This window comes from Phoca vitulina, unplaced genomic scaffold (assembly GCF_004348235.1).
Source record: "Phoca vitulina isolate PV1807 unplaced genomic scaffold, GSC_HSeal_1.0 scaffold8, whole genome shotgun sequence".
NCBI lineage: Eukaryota > Metazoa > Chordata > Mammalia > Carnivora > Phocidae > Phoca > Phoca vitulina.
Genome location: NW_022589711.1, coordinates 69,428,061 through 69,443,935, shown reverse-complemented (window position 1 = coordinate 69,443,935; position 15,875 = coordinate 69,428,061). Strand labels below are relative to the sequence as shown.

Below are 15,875 nucleotides of genomic sequence, written 5' to 3'. Positions count from 1 at the left end.
GCTCTCATTTTAACATCTTTTAAATTGGCAATCATCTTACAATTAATTGAATGTCGATTGAATGCAGTTTAGGCAGTGGTTTTGTCTTTTTTAGTAACATATACAGTCTTTTTGCATCTTACCAATGGTATCCCAGATTTGGTAAAATAATATGATATATATTTTTTAATTAACATATAAAGTATTATTTGTTTCAGGGGTACAGGTCTGTGATTCATCAGTCTTACACAATTCACAGTGCTCACCATACGACATACCCTCCCCAGTGTCCCATCACCAGCCACCCCATCCCTCCCACCCCCCTCTACTCCAGCAACCCTCAGTTTGTTTCCTGAGATTAAGAGACTCTTATGGTTTGTCTCCCTCTCTGGTTTCGTCTTGTTTCATTTTTCCCTCCCTTCCCCTATGACCTTCTGTCTTGTTTCTCAAATTCCTCATATCAGTGAGTTCATACGATACTTTCTCTGATTGACTTATTTCGCTTAGCACGTCATTGCCAATACCAAGATTTCATTTTTTGATGGCTGCATAATATTCCATTGTGTATATATACCACATCTTCTAATGATATGTTTATAAAAAAAAATGGCCCTGTATTACACATGAAAAGATGCATCATTTTTTTTCCCCTCTTCTTATTCTTTTGGGTCACAGTAGAGATTCTAGACCTTGGACTGCTAATAAACAAATGAATTTTATTTTATTTTTTGAATGGGTAATCCCTCTGTGTACCTCATCAGTTTAAAGAATTTTGTAAGTTGCCATAAGTCCATAGCAATATGATTATATGATTATACCATGAACAGTCTTCATGAACAAACTTACAGACTGGGGTAAAATGAAGAAGTGGGTCCTCACAAAAGGAAAATTTTGTTTTTTTAAGTAACAAAATCAAATAGAGGCAAGCATCTTTGAGTAAAACCTTCCCAGAATATTTCATGAATTATATTGGCACTTTCAAAAAAATTTGTGAAAGTTAACTAGGAAGGTATTTACAGACCTCCTTGCTACATTATAAGCTATTCTATTCATTATTTCTTAGGATTCTACATTTTTTGTGGTACTTTTAAAAAACTTTCTAGCCATGTGCAAGAAATGAAAAGATTTGCTTTATGAACACCCAAGTTATGAATAGGTTACCAGAAAGGTCTCCTCACTGATTCACTGTCGTTTTTTTCTAAGCAGAAAAAGTAGGCTTCTCAAGAGAATAAATATATTTATTTCATATATATTTTTTAAAGTTACCTCATCCGGACAACTACCAGCCTTCAGTTTGCTAATCAGGAATGGCCAAGGCTATGCCTACACCATATTAGGATAGGTAAGAAGGGGAGAGGGCAAAATTATCAACATGTTCAGTACAAACAAACAAAAATACATCCAAATGGGAATCTCACATATAGGACTATCAGTGCTTAAACAAGAGCATAACCACCAACAGAATGCAGTGATTGATAATCCACACCTTGTACTTACAGAGTGGTAGACCAGTGTTTTTAGAACCTAATTTTAAAAAGGGCCATAGAAAGGTAGATTGTTAGAGTGACCCATGGAATGCAGTTGGAAGCCATTTCATAGAAAGAAAACCCAAGTGGATTTGTCTGTAGAAGAGGAGGCCTGATGAGATTTAATTCTCCCAAGTATCTGAAGGATTGTTCTATGGGAATTGAGGTTATGTTTAGTCTGTCTCTTAGGAGCAGAATTTAGATTTCTGCTTGTTAAAAGTTATTAAAAATAACAAAAATTCAACCGAGTACATTTTAAAGATTTAATTGGCTTTATTAATTGATTAATGAAACAAGCAGCATCACCTCTAACAAGTAGAGGGGAGTTCCAGAGGGCTACAGAAAGGGAAAGGTTTTTAAAGCCAAGACAAGGGAGTCATAAACAGGAAAAAAAGGATTATTTCAGGTGAGGTCACCTTCATTTGGGGACAAAAGGGTTTTAGTAGGTGGATTACATCATTTTCCTTTGGGGGATAAAGAGGGCCCATGTGACGGATTACCGTATTGGTGCCGACCAGAAAATTCCTGACTGACTGGTTAAAGGTTACATTCCTGAGGGGTTGAAACTGCAGTTAGGTTAGGTATTAAGTCTTGGTTTACCGATTTGGGGCCTTAACCTAAGTGACGCCATTTTGGGCCTGTGGTTTTCTTTTTAACAAAGGGAAAACCATTTATCAATTAAGATTGCTAAAAAGTGGATTTGCTGCATTTTGAGGAAGTGAACTCTACATTACTTGAAGTATTCTGGTCACTTGCTAGGGAGTTTGTTTAGCAGTTCAAGTCTTAGATGAGGAACTGGACTGGATAACCTTTAAGATTCTTCCCACCCCCAGGAGAATTCTGATTTCTGTGATTTTGGCTGTCAACTGAAAACATTTATAAAGATTTTATGATCTGCTCTGTTTACCTATTCTTGGGTGCGTAGAGTTTCATGGTAAACTATCACTGGTGGCCAGTAATCATGTAAATGAATGCAATGATTACATAGACTGCTTCTTCATAGTGCTTATTATTCTATATTATATAAAATGCTGTGGTCATTTTGTTGTTGCCTTGAAGTATACTGATAGTTGCTTTATTGTGATTAAAACAGGAGGACTAGTTTTCGCCAAATTATAGTCCTCTTTGTTAGTTGAAATATATTCAGTTAGATACCCATCAATGGGATAAAATTTATGGAACTCTGCTGCCTTATTTTCCCTCTTCACTTTTAAACATTATGTTGAAATTAAGACTCAGCTAATTTTGCTTTTAAAGTAAGTATAGATGAGATATGCTCAAGGATCTTGAATATGCTTAGATTTTTTCCTTCCTTTTATTTATTTATTTTTATGGTATTCTTTCTAGGTCATTATTCCTCTGACTGGTCCATAGAACACCTATATCAAAATCAGTCGAGCATGTGGTTGGTGGGAGGTGGGGAGGAAAGGAGAGGTGGCTAGCCTGAGGAAAAACAGCAGATTCCAGAGGCCTGGAAATCTACATTTTCAAAAGTCTTAGGGATTCTAATGTAACTCATATTTTAGGTTCACAGCCAGAAGGATTTTAGGGATTGTCAGCTAACGGCTGTTTTCTAGAATCGGCAAGCATAGACAGAAATGACAACAATGCCATGCAGCATATTACTCTTCAAGAAAGCATAGAGTTTATTAGGTTCCTTTTCTTTTACTTTGCATTTGAGGCAGTTAACATAGATAGTTAAGTGACTTGCCCAAGGCCCTTCAGATTGGAACCCATATCTCCATTAAGCACTACTTGGTTTAGGGATGGGGGACATGTTGAAGAGAAGAACTTTTAAAAATACCATTCAAAAGCTGAAATGAACCAGGGACCAGCCTCCAGTGATGCTTTTTATATGTTGCTGTTTTGAATATCATGAATGTGCTGTCACCAGAGACCTTTTAATGTGGCACATTGAATTGGAAAACCATTCACTTGAGATTAATTGGGGCCATGTATTTTCTGAGTGTGGTTTTCTGCCTGGTTTGTGGCCATGGCCCCCCTGCCCGGCCCCCCAGACCCGCCAAGTCCACAAGATTGTTTTCTCTTCCTGCTTCCCCCTACCCCTTCTTCCATGTTAGGTTATCTGTCTAGAGCCTCCCCTCTTTTCAAAGAGAGGGTTAACTTTCTACCCCAAACCCCTCCCATTATCTCATTATCTGCTCTTCACTTTGTTCTAGCCACACATTGCCCAACAGACCTGACCTCCTATCTGTGGCCAGGAAATTTTTAATCAAATATTTTGACATTGTTTTCATCATCTAAAAGTGAACGTGGTACTCCTTGATAAGTATGAGGCTAAAGGTGTGTCTTGTTGAACCTCAGGACATGTGCATATATATATATATATATATATACGTGGGGATTATTTTACAGGTGAAATCAGGGGGAAGAGAAGTCACAAAACAATGGTTTCTCAAAGGCAGTGATGGAGAAGAAGACAAAAATTCATGCTCACAGTTCAATCTGAGTAGGAGTACCTGGAAAGGGAGGGGTATAGTCCTAACATTTTACCTTGAAGGAATTTATGAGTTGCTCGTGTTTTGTATATCATGCATATCTGTTTGTGGTTATGCTCTTGTTTAACCACTGATTGTACTATATGTGAGATTCCCATTTGGATGTATTTTTGTATTTTGTTTTATTGAACATGTTGATCATTTTGCCTTTTCCCTTTCTTTTACCTATCCTAATACGGTGTAGGCATAGTCTTGGCCATTCCTGATTAGCAAACTGAGGGCTGGCAGTTGCCTGGATGACATAACTTTAAAATATATCCATTCTCAGGGGCACCTGGGTGGCTCAGTCAGTTAAACATCTTGATTTTGGCTCAGGTGATCTCAGGGTCATGAGATCGAGCCCTGCATGGGTCTGCTTGAGATTCTGTCTCTCCCTCCCCGCCCCCTCTCTAAAATAAATAAGTAAATATTTTTTTAAAAAGTAAAATTTAAATAAAATAAAAACACAATATATCCATTCTCTTGAGAAGCCTGCTGCTTTTTCAGGTTAGAAAAAAAACAGCAGTGAATCAGCGAGGAGACCTTCCTGATAACCTTTTCCCTAAGCCTAGACCCTTTATCTTCATTGGTCTCAGGTCCCCTTAGTGAAGGGAGGGTTGATATTTAAGAGTGAAATTGCAGCCTGTTCAGTAAAAGTGTTTCTGTGGAACCAGTGTGCCAGGACTAGAAAGTATTTATGCCATAAAGCAGGCTGCTGCCCCTCAAACAATAACTATGTCAGCACATTTTTATCACTGAGAAAATAGCTGGCAGGGTGACCCAGCCTTCCCACAGTTACTCGGAGGTGTTTACTGACTTCCTTTGATCAGACTTCAAATGAGAGAGTCTAACCTATTTGTGGTGGTTGTTTACTGTCAGTCCTCAGCCTGCCCTTTGTTTTTCCCATACAAACAAAAGAGTAAAAGCACCAGGCTGTGTAAATATGGCTGGTCTATAGGAACTCTCATTTACTTTCCTGGCTTTCTCTATGTGGTTTAGGTAAGGCAGAGACTAGAACTATAAATTGAACTCGTCATTTCAAAACCCATTATTAGGTCCCAGCCACTGGACCATTTAGAGAATTTTTATTAGCAATGAAAACACTTTTGTAAAATTAAGTTAATTTCAGGAGATTGCCGGTCTTGGTTGCGAGGGACCATTTCCAATCGGACGTTGGGTGGTTATGAGTGACTGAGTGAGTGGCCTCCTAGATTGGAGAGAAAATGGCATCAGGTGGGTAAACTGTCATTGGTGTCTTATGAAACAGGAAGTTCCCTTTTTTCCCATTTCCATAATAACCTGTGCTTTAAAAAAAAAAAAAAAAAAAGTAGTTCTATTCCGTGGATCTCAGACATTCCTCTCTTGCCTTGAGATTTGAGGTGCATGAGTTCAAAGAACTAAGCTAGTAAACCGTGGTGGGATGTTGTCAATACAGTGCCTTTAGAATGTTGTCAGAGGCTTTCCTTTATGGCAAGCACTCTTGCAGGGGGCAGCTGAGGAGCCGACCTGGAGAGTAGTTAAAAGGGATCCTCTTTAGTTTGTTTTGTAAACCTCATTAGAACAATGGATAATTGCATTCCCCTCAGTATATTGAGTAATGGTATGTTGGTAAAGAGCTGTACATCGTTATTATTTGTAATTCATCTTTCAGGTGGGTGATGTTTGTAATGTTCTTTCCTTTGTAAGGTGAATGATGTCAAACAGCTACAAGGAATGCAATCACATATTGTCTGGTTAATAATTTCGGTACTGTTTGCAAACTTTGCCCCTCTAGAACATGACCTTAGAATTGTGAAGCGGAGCTCAGATAGAATAGAGTACACATTTGCCCCCTCAGTTCTTCCCAAAATTGTTATGCAAGTAACTGTTTGTTGTCCTGCATTCTGCTCGCTCTTCTTTATCCCTCCTGGGACAAGAGGGCCTGTGGCCAGCCAGATGGGCTGGGAGTGGGGGTCTGGGGAGGAAGAGTGGACATCGTTTTATTCATCCCTCTTCCCCTTTACAACCCGTCCGCAGAGAAAGCTGGCAAGAGAAGGAAGGCAACAACCCCTTTAAAAAATACTCAGGGCCACAGTGAAAACGTTCTGCCCCATTCCTGCTGGACTTCTGGCTATCAGCTTTTAATGAACAATCTTTCTGATTCTTTCCCCTACAAAATTAACAGACTTTAATGCTTTAAAAACAGCAGTTTGTGTTTTCTTTTAGGACCTAGAAGGAAATGTAAAATACTCTGCTCTAGTAAATTGTTACCCTCAATGAGACCGTCTGAGGGGCTCCCCTGGTATGCTCAGCTCTTTCGACTCTATGTTCCTGATAACTCCCTCTAGAGTGTGTTATTAGCCGAAATACCAGCTGTTGGGTGAAATGGTCCTCGTTACTCTGTGTGGGGAATGATGGGCGAAATAGGAAATATCCCAGGGAAGAAGATTTTGAAAGAAAGTGCTCAATGCCCTTTTTGATCCCTTTATTTTAACTTTGCTGCTAATATTTGCAGAGACTTTAAGAAAAAGTATCAGAAGCCCTTTCTTGGTGTTATTGAGTTATATTTGTATCCTTCCTGAGAGCTTTGAAGTTTATAAGGTTCTGGTTTAAGTATAAATAAGCAAATCCATGGATTATCTGCCATTAAAACCTGACATTAAAAATCAAAGACACTGGGACGCCTGGGTGGCTCAGTTGGTTAAGCGACTGCCTTCGGCTCAGGTCATGATCCTGGAGTCCCGGGATCGAGTCCCGCATCGGGCTCCCTGCTCGGCGGGGAGTCTGCTTCTCCCTCTGACCCTCCTCCCTCTCATGCTCTCTGTCTCTCACTCTCTCTCTCTCAAATAAATAAATAAAATCTTTAAAAAAAAAAAAAAAAAAAAAATCAAAGAGAGACCGAATGTTAGTATTCATTTAGATAGTTTAACTAACAGGGTGAGAGTGAATAGGTTTCATTTGTAGACTGGTAAATTAGATTGTGAATTTGGGTAAGGCAATTCTGAATTTGGGTAAGGCAATAAAGGTAAACTTGAAAGCTGGGCCCCAAGACCTTGGGAGGTCCTGCTTGGCATCAGTGTGAGCCCACTGTTTGTTTTTTGTTTTGTTTTGTTTCCAGAGAGCAAGTTCTTGAACTATTCCTCATGGGCCTTCTACCTAATTCTTTAATCATTTGTATTGCTAGACAACAGTTTCACCAAATAGTCCTGCTGCTTGAGATGTCTGGGCTCTATGCCTGCCTCCATGCCGAGATACACAGTGTCTGTCACAGAAGCCTCGGGCCAAAAGCAGGACACAAAGCTGGGTTTTCCCCTCCCCCACGCACTTCGGTGCACCTGTGCATTACTCATGCTGCATGCCATTCTCTCCATAATTAAGAACAGAAATGCTTGTTCTCTTCAATGTCACTGTGTCCTTGGCATCCTGCACAGGGTCTGGCAACGAGATTGGGTTCAGCAAAGGTTTGTTGAACTGAACAAAGCAGCAATCAAGAGTTCTAAAATCAGGAGTTGAGGGCTGTGTTACCGGCCTCTTGTAGTACCTGGTATCTTTGACAATCTTAGTTTGTATTTCTGAAGCCCTGAATTTAAATCAAGTTCTTTCTAAGGCTGTCGGATCATCATGCCTGTTGTGACTGGATTCACCAACTTACTTCCCTCTTCATTGCCCATCACTGAGAGTTTTCAGTATGCTTCCCTTACCTACCCCATGGATAATTTTTATTGTCCAGCTCTAGAGCTCTTGGCCTCTACTAAAGCAATTGCTGCTTATTTATATATAGTAGTTTATTGCTAACATAGCTGTTGTAAAATCCTCTCTGTGGCTTTTAATTCCTTATAGCATCTCGTATGATAAGGATTTATTGAATTGAATTCAATAAAATATTAACTAGTATAAGTGGAGCACTCTGATCACACAGTAATTGTATGAATTTTATTAACATTTAGGCCTTAAAACAGGTTGATAAGGTAGATTGGGTAGATAGCTCAATTTTATTGAAATTTAAGTAAATTGGGATTCAGGAAGTTTAGTCTCATGTGAGAATTAAACCCTTGTCTCCCAATTCCTGATGCCCTTAGAACAGCTAAGTAGCAAGGCAAGTCCCAAGAGAAATATTTGGAAAGGAGAGACTTGCATTTCAAATGGGCAAAACAGACTTGATAACTAACATGGCATCTTCTTGTGTGTTGAAATGGTTAAGAGATAAGAGGCGGTGACCCATTATTTATGAATTCTATCAGTAAGTCCGTTTTGGTTCTTGGTATAGTGGTTGACTTCGAGCAGATTTCAGCAGGAATGTTTAGTCATTAGGCAACTTGTTGTTATGGTCACTTGCTACTTTTAAGGACAATGGCTGAGCCAGACTCGAAATTCTTGTGATAAAGCCAATGTCAGAGACCTGTACAGGATCGACTTTCAGAGAACAAGGGCTGATCGTTTGATTTAGAGCTGTCTCAGGACATCTGAAAGTTAGGCGCACCGAACTCTCTAAGGTTTCCTAGAAATTAGGGAAAGATAACAGGTAATTTGGGAAAAAGATAGAGAGCTGGGATTAGGATGGGGAAGTAGATAACCAGGAAGCATCCTTCCTTCTCCTTTTCAGATTTGGTTCTTATTTTTCTAATCATAATTAGTGTATCTTGAATGGATTACATTTTTAAATGGAGGATACTGTTCCCAAGCTACAAGATGGGAACATGTTTTTAGAAGAAAAAATGTCAAGAACAAAACAGTTAACTTGCTCACTTGAGAGACTGTAATTCTTCTTTTGTCTTTGTGGTAAATGATTGCACACTATTAATCTTTCTGTTCATACAGTATTTTTCTTCTAGTGGCACAATGTTAATGTTTTTTAAATACCATTATTTGACCAGACACTCTGCTAGGTATTTTTATATACATTACATCTTGCAGTCCTCAGAACAATTCTTGAAAATAGCCCCTGGTCATCCCTTTTTCTTTAGGTCATGAAAGTGCTAATGAGAGAGATTTTAAGAAACTTGCCCAAGGTCGTGCTAGAAAGTGGTGAGCTTCATTCAATCCCAGGCCTCCTCAGCTTCCCGGCTTTTGTTCTTTGCAGTGCTCAGATTCTGCTCTTCCCAGCCTATTTCCTCTCTGGCAGGATGCCTTCGGGAAGGAGTAGTTACAGGTCAGAGAGACCAGCCTATCTGAGCCACAGAAATGTGCCCTCTCTACCTGGCTTCTGTATGAAAATTACTCCTTGAGGGAAAATGACTTCGCAGCAACATTTTCAGGAACGACAAATCTTACTCCTGAAGGAAAGTAAAATTAGAAACAACTAAACTACTCTACTAAATCCAAAGGGCCTTATAAACACTCATTTCTGTAATTACTAACGTGTCCATGGAATGACAATCTTTTAAAATTTTGCTGAATTTAGACAGTGCCTGAAATGCCTCCTTGTGTTTATTTGTTTATATGTCTGTATCCCTGTAATTAGATTGTCAGTCCTTTGAGGATAGAGAATGTATCTTCTGGTCTTTGCAGAGCACAGCATCTCGAAATAGCATCCTCCCAAATACAAATGTATAAGGAATGAAGATGTGCTCTAGGAGATTTATACTCCATTGCTTTTTGGTAGTTTATTAGTAACTCCAGTTGTCCTATCTTACTTTTTTTTTTTTTTAAGATTTTACTTATTTCTTTGAGAGGGAGCGAGTGAGAGAGAGAGAGAGAGCGAGAGAGAGCATGAGCAGGGGGAGGGGCAGAGGGAGAAGCAGACTCCTGCTGAGCAAGGAGTCCTGACCCGGGGACTGGATCCCAGGACCCCAGGATCCCAGGATCACAACCTGAGCCAAAGGCAGACTCCTAACCAACTGAGCCACCCAGGCACCCCTACATGTTTTTTGTAATATGCTCATCTAAAAAAAAAAAATGAAGTGAAATGCATATAACATCAAGTTAACTATTTTAATTCATTGGCATTTAGTAAATTCTCAGTGTTGTGCAATTACTACTTCTATTCTTAAGCATTTTCATAATCCCAAAAGGAAACCCTGCACCCCGTAACCAGTTTCTCTCCAGATCCTTCCCACCCCTCAGCCCTTGGAAACCACAAATCTAAGTTCTGTCTCTGTTGATTTTTTTATTCTGGATATTTCATATAAATGGAATCATACAATATGTGATCTTTTGTGTCTGGCTTTTACTTAACATAATGTTTTCAAGGTTCGTCCACGTAGCATGTATCACTACTTGATTTCTTTTTATGGCTGAGTAATATTTCATTGCATTAGATCATATTTTATTTATCCATTCGCCCTTGAATGGACATTTTGGCTCTTTCCATCTTTTGGTTATTGTCAGTTGTGCTGCTGTGAACATGTGTGTTTATGTATTTCAGTCCTTGTTTTTGATTCTTCTAGTTACCTACCTAGGAGTTGTATTGATGGGCCATATGGTAATTTGATGTTTAACTTTTTGAGGAAGCACCAAACTGCTTTCCAGAGGGGCTGTTCCATTTAACATTCCTACCAGCAATGTATAAGAGTTCCAATTTCTCCACATCCTCCCCTACATTTATTTTCCATTTTTCTGTGAATAGCCATAGGAGTGGGTGTGAAGTGGCATCTCACTGTGGTTTTGATACGTGTTTCCATAATGACTAATGACATTCAACATGTCATGCTTGTTGACTGTACATCTTCTTTGGTGAAATGTCTGTTCAAGCCTTTTGCCCATTTTTAAACTGGGTTGTTTGGGTTTTTTTGTTGTGTTGTAAGGATTCTTTATATATTTGGGATACAGGTCTCTTTTCAGATACATGATTTGTAAATACTTTTCCTCATTCTGTAGTTTGTGTGTTCATTTTCTAAAGAATATCTTCTACACAAAAGGTTTTAATTTTGATGAATTCCAGGTTTCTGTTTTTTTCTTTTTTGCTTGTGCTTTTGATATTATCTCAGAATCCATTATCAAATTCAGTATCATGAAATATACCCTGTTTCCTTCTAAGAACTTTATGGTTTTAGGTCTTCAGGTCTCTGATCCATTTTCAGTTAATTTTTGTATGTGATGTCAGGTAGAGGCCCAACTTCATTCTTTTTGTCTGTTTGGGGCATTTGGCAATTCTGTATAACTTTGAGGATCAACTTTTCCATTTCTGCCAAAAAGACCAGTGGGATTTTGATGAAGATTACATTGCCGCTGTTGGTCACTGTGAGTAGTACTGCCATCCTAACAATATTCAGTCTTTATCCCATTCTTTATTTGGGTGTTCTGTAGTTCCATTTATTTAGGTCTTTATTTTATTTCAGTAATGTAGTTTAAGTGTATAAGTTTTTCACACACCCACCCCTTGATTAAATTTATTTCTAGGTATTCTTGTGGATGCTGTAGTCAATGGAATTGGTCTTTTTAAATTTCCTTTTCAGATTGTTCATTGCTGGTGTATAAAAACTCTATTGACTCATGTGTTGCTGTTGTACCCTGCAAATTTACTGAATTCATTTATTGGCTCTAGTAATTTTTTTAATGGAATCTGTAGGATTTTCCACATATAGGATTATGTCATCTGTGAGTAGATATAGTTTTACTTCTTCCTTTACAATTTTGATGCCTCCTCCCCCCCCCCCCCCCCCCCCCCCCCCCCCGCCCCCAGTTGTTCTGTTGAAGATTGGTGGTGAAAGTGAGCATTCTTGTCTTGTTCCTGATGTTAGGGGGAAATATTTCTTTACCCATTGAGTATGATGTTAGTGATGGATGCTTATCATCTTGTAACCCCCCAAGTCAGAGGTTATCAAAGTGTGGCCCTTTGGACAGCAGCGAGCATATCACCTGAAAACTTGCCAGAAATGCTAATAGTTTGGACCTGCCCCAGACTTTCTGATTCTGAAACTGTGGGAAGTAGAATTTAGCAGTCCAGATTTTAAGAAACCCTCCTGGTGATTCTGGTATATACTAAAGTTTAAGAACCATTGCACTAGATGTTAAGTTTCTTTGAGGTCAGGACCTGTGTTTTGAGGACCTGCTTTATTTCTTTATATTCTTTTTAGCTCTCTTGTGAGATGAGTCAGTGTTGAATAATTTAAAAAAAATTAAGAAGAATGTCAGTTTCCCAAAGTGCCTACACAGTCTCTTAGCTTGTCTACATGTCTTGAGTCACCATAAATAATTGGAGATTCATATTCACCAGATTGATCAGAAAACCTCACATTTCATATTCAGTCTTAGATCCATGGCAAATAGCACAAGGGCACTTTTATTTAGACCATTTGTTCTGATAATTACTTTCACTTAATTATCTGCTTACCTGCTAGCTATGGACTTACGCTTAGGACTGCTAGTGCCGGCAAGAATGTCTCTTTTGGCTGTTTAGAAAGACAAAATGGTCACTTTTTACAGGGTTTATTGGATTTTTGTCACATCATTATTTTGCCTTTGCTTTATTTTTCTCAGTTTCTTTTATCTTGCAGTGTTGTCATCTGAGTCCCTTTACATCTTTTTTGAATAAGATAATATTTAAGTATCAAGATAAGAATGTGATCCATTGCTATAATAAGGCTTTTGTTGTACAAATAGCCATTTGGACACATAAGTACCCGTTTGTAGACAAATGTACTAATACATTCCATTTATTCACTACTTGTTTACCTATTGGTGAATACTCAGCTTTTAAAAATACCATTTAAAATTGTATAAAATTGTGGTGTAATTATTTATAGCTGGTCTTTTTCTAAAGCTAGTTTAAATGGTAATTTATACCCTATATTCCAATTTTCCACCACTTTCAGATTTCTGACCCTCCTTTGTACACTCACCTCAAGTCAACCCAGTTAACCTTACCCACAGAATAGGTGAATGTTCTGAGTTTAGTATCAGAGCATGGATTATCTACGTGTGTGAGCTCTGGGGGTCACTGGTAGCAGGAGGAAGCCCAGAGTGAAGCAGAATGTCCTCACTCACAGCCCTGGCAGGGGCTCAGAAGCTCTCCACGGACATGTGTGGTCCTAATAATACAACACTGCTGGGCTTCCCTCAGTCTCTTTGATGTGGGAGTAAAGTCCTAGCATCTTTGCAGGAATTACTGTTGATTGACTAAACTGCTCTCCAACCTTTCTTGTTCAAGGTTTGCTATAAGCAAATGAAAAATCAATTCATTAACAAATGCTAGTGGACTTTAAAGATGTTAGACCATGTACTTGTATATTGCAGTTAAATTTTTTAATGACTGTAAAGTCATAGTTCTTGTTTGTGTCTCACATCTTGTTCAGTGAAAAAAAGGAGTTCTTGACATTTGAAGTCATAGGCTAAAACCTGAAATTGATGAAATTTCTCAAGGCATTTTTTCATGGAGTTACTTGGCTCTTAGCAAACATTCTACTTCCATTCTAAAAATCATGCATGTGACATTTTTCATCTGTCTATGGAAGAGTTCATGTGGTCTCTAGCTGAGCTTGCTTCTTAATTACTTTCTCAAAAAAAGAAATCTGACTATAGTTTGGAAGTATATGTTTATTTACTTTTGTTTTCAAATTATTTAATCTATGTATACGTATATCTGTGTAGACCTACCTATATGGAACACGAGTGTTTAATTAAAGGGGGTTCCAAATACCTCAGAGGTTTAAAGGTGTTTTTTTTTCCCCAAAAAAGTTTAATAGTTCAATGATTTCCCAGTAAAGTCAGAGAGGAGGTTGGCTTGTTTGAGAAAATAATGTGGCTTCCCCGCCTCATATATCCAGTGTTAGTTTGAACACGAAGAGAGCATTTTCACCATATTCTAAGAGTCTTACCATTTAAGTCTTGTGTGTTGATTAAAGGGTATCGATTAAAAAATCAAAAGAAACCTAGTAGCCCTAGAAGTTTAGGAAGAGAAGTTTGTTTTAATTAGGGAAGGGTTGTAATAAGATCGGGAGCTTCTCAAACACAAACAGTTGAGCAGAGGCAGTAAACTCACTGATTGGGAAGTATTTAGAGAAAGGGTAACTTCTCATAGCACCATTGTGAATGGATTTCATTTTGCTAGCTTTTGCACTCCTAAATGCCTGTGGGTGCAGTGGTTTATTTCAGAAGGGAGAGGAACTTAGGGTTCCAAGGCACAGTTGAGTTTCGGGAGCCATCACTATATATTTCACAACTCTCTTTGAAAGGGTTTGATGACAGTGACAAGAGGAAGGGAAACAAGCATGTTAAAGTCATTTGGCTACATTTGAAATCAAGGCCAGGAAGAAAACATTTTCTGGCTGTAAATCACTTACTTGTCCTACATGCTTTAAAGCATTTTATACAAATGACTTTAACAGTTTTAGGGGTCATGCCTGGGGTTAAGAGACTGTTTGCCTGGTATATATTTCGGTGATTAAAAAGCAATACTTTATGGAGATGGTAGCATTTCTGTTCATAGTCTGTACTGCCTTTATCCCACGAGCAAGGTTTGCCTCTTAGATCAATATTGTCCAAAGAATATATGTGTTGTTTTTATGGGTTACAGGAACATGAACTATTAAAAAAAAAATTGTACTCCATGTAATTGTAACAAACAAGAAAAAGCAAAAAGTTATGAATAAAATGAAAAAAAAATCGCAAAGATCATTAACATTTTGATGAGTGATTATTGTGCTGTGCAGTGCTCTAAGCACCTTTGCATGTATTACTGAACTTAATCTTAAACCCAGTTTGGAGAGGTAAGAATTGTTATTCTCACGTGCGCCTGTTGGGAACCGAGGCTCAGAAAGTCTAACTGAATGGTCTGAGGTCACACAACCAGCATGAATAGTGAGCTAGGGGCTGAAACCCAGGCAGAAGCCATGGTTTTGATGCTTGCTTATAGAGCTGAGTGCATTGACCCTCGGGTTTCACAGAGAGTGCTCAGGCTAAGGCTGATATACTTGCCTGTGATTTTTTTTTTTGGTAGGTGGGTCAAATCAAGTAAAAATATTTAGTAAATACCTAATGTCTTGATGGCTATGGCCAAAATGCTGAAGCTGACGAGAAGGATGGATTTGGAAGATGATTTGGAAAGTTCCTTCAGTGGCTGGTGGATGTATCAGTTTAAATCCTACTTCAAAATGGAATGGGGTCATGCAGTTACTCCCTCTCATGCTGTTGTTGTCGTCTGCTTTAATTGATTACCAGTGTGTGAGCCTGTGAGCGACTGCTGTGGTTTTGTATGTGTTAGAGCTTATCAGACGGTTTAGCTGTCTTGGTATATTGTCCATGGAGTTGGAGTGAACTCTGGTCATACGGAGTTTTACAGGAATATTAGCATCTTTTCTGCCCTGCCCCTGTTTTTTTTTTTCCCTGTACTTGAAGACCTGCTGATAGGCACCCAGTATCCTTGTCCCTCTATACCCCGCACTGGTCCTCTCCTGCGACGTATTAGAACACTGAATTGTACTCTGAGGTGAAAGGTGCCTTATGCTGACAATGTAAATGCAGCACTGGGTGGAGGGATCTGTCTTCTTTTGCCAAGGAAAGTGTTGTGTTTTTCTTGGTTTTTGTTATAGCCAAACAATTTTAATTGCCGGCAGCACAACACACATTAGGAGAAAGCAAATAAACAACACAAGGCACTTGGAGCCAGGAAGTCGCATCCCAGACTAGAAACACAGCTTTGGATTGACATTGGGGCAGTGGGTTGCTAACTAGGGGAGCCAGGTACCAAACTGAAACCCAGTGACCGTGAGCTTCTTGCACTTCTAGGGAAACCATTTAGTCATAGGATCATTGGAAGGGTGTTAGGAGTTGATTTTAATGTTATGATGATCAGTTTCTTTGTAATTAAATATTAACTCAAACTATGTCTTAGGTAACTGAGTGTTGCCTTGCTATTCTTTGTTTGCTGTAGACATGTGATTAACATTTATTGAATTTAATATTTTGAAACTAACACCTTGTTAATTGAATGCTTTACTTTGAAATAATCCAGGTA

At 38.7% G+C, this 15,875-nt stretch overlaps 1 protein-coding gene across 5 annotated transcripts in view; it reads left to right on the top strand.

Moving 5' to 3' along the window:
- Positions 1-15,875, top strand: part of FNDC3B (fibronectin type III domain containing 3B) — a 336,841-nt gene that overhangs the window by 165,136 nt on the left and 155,830 nt on the right. The gene's annotated exons all lie outside the window — the stretch shown is intronic.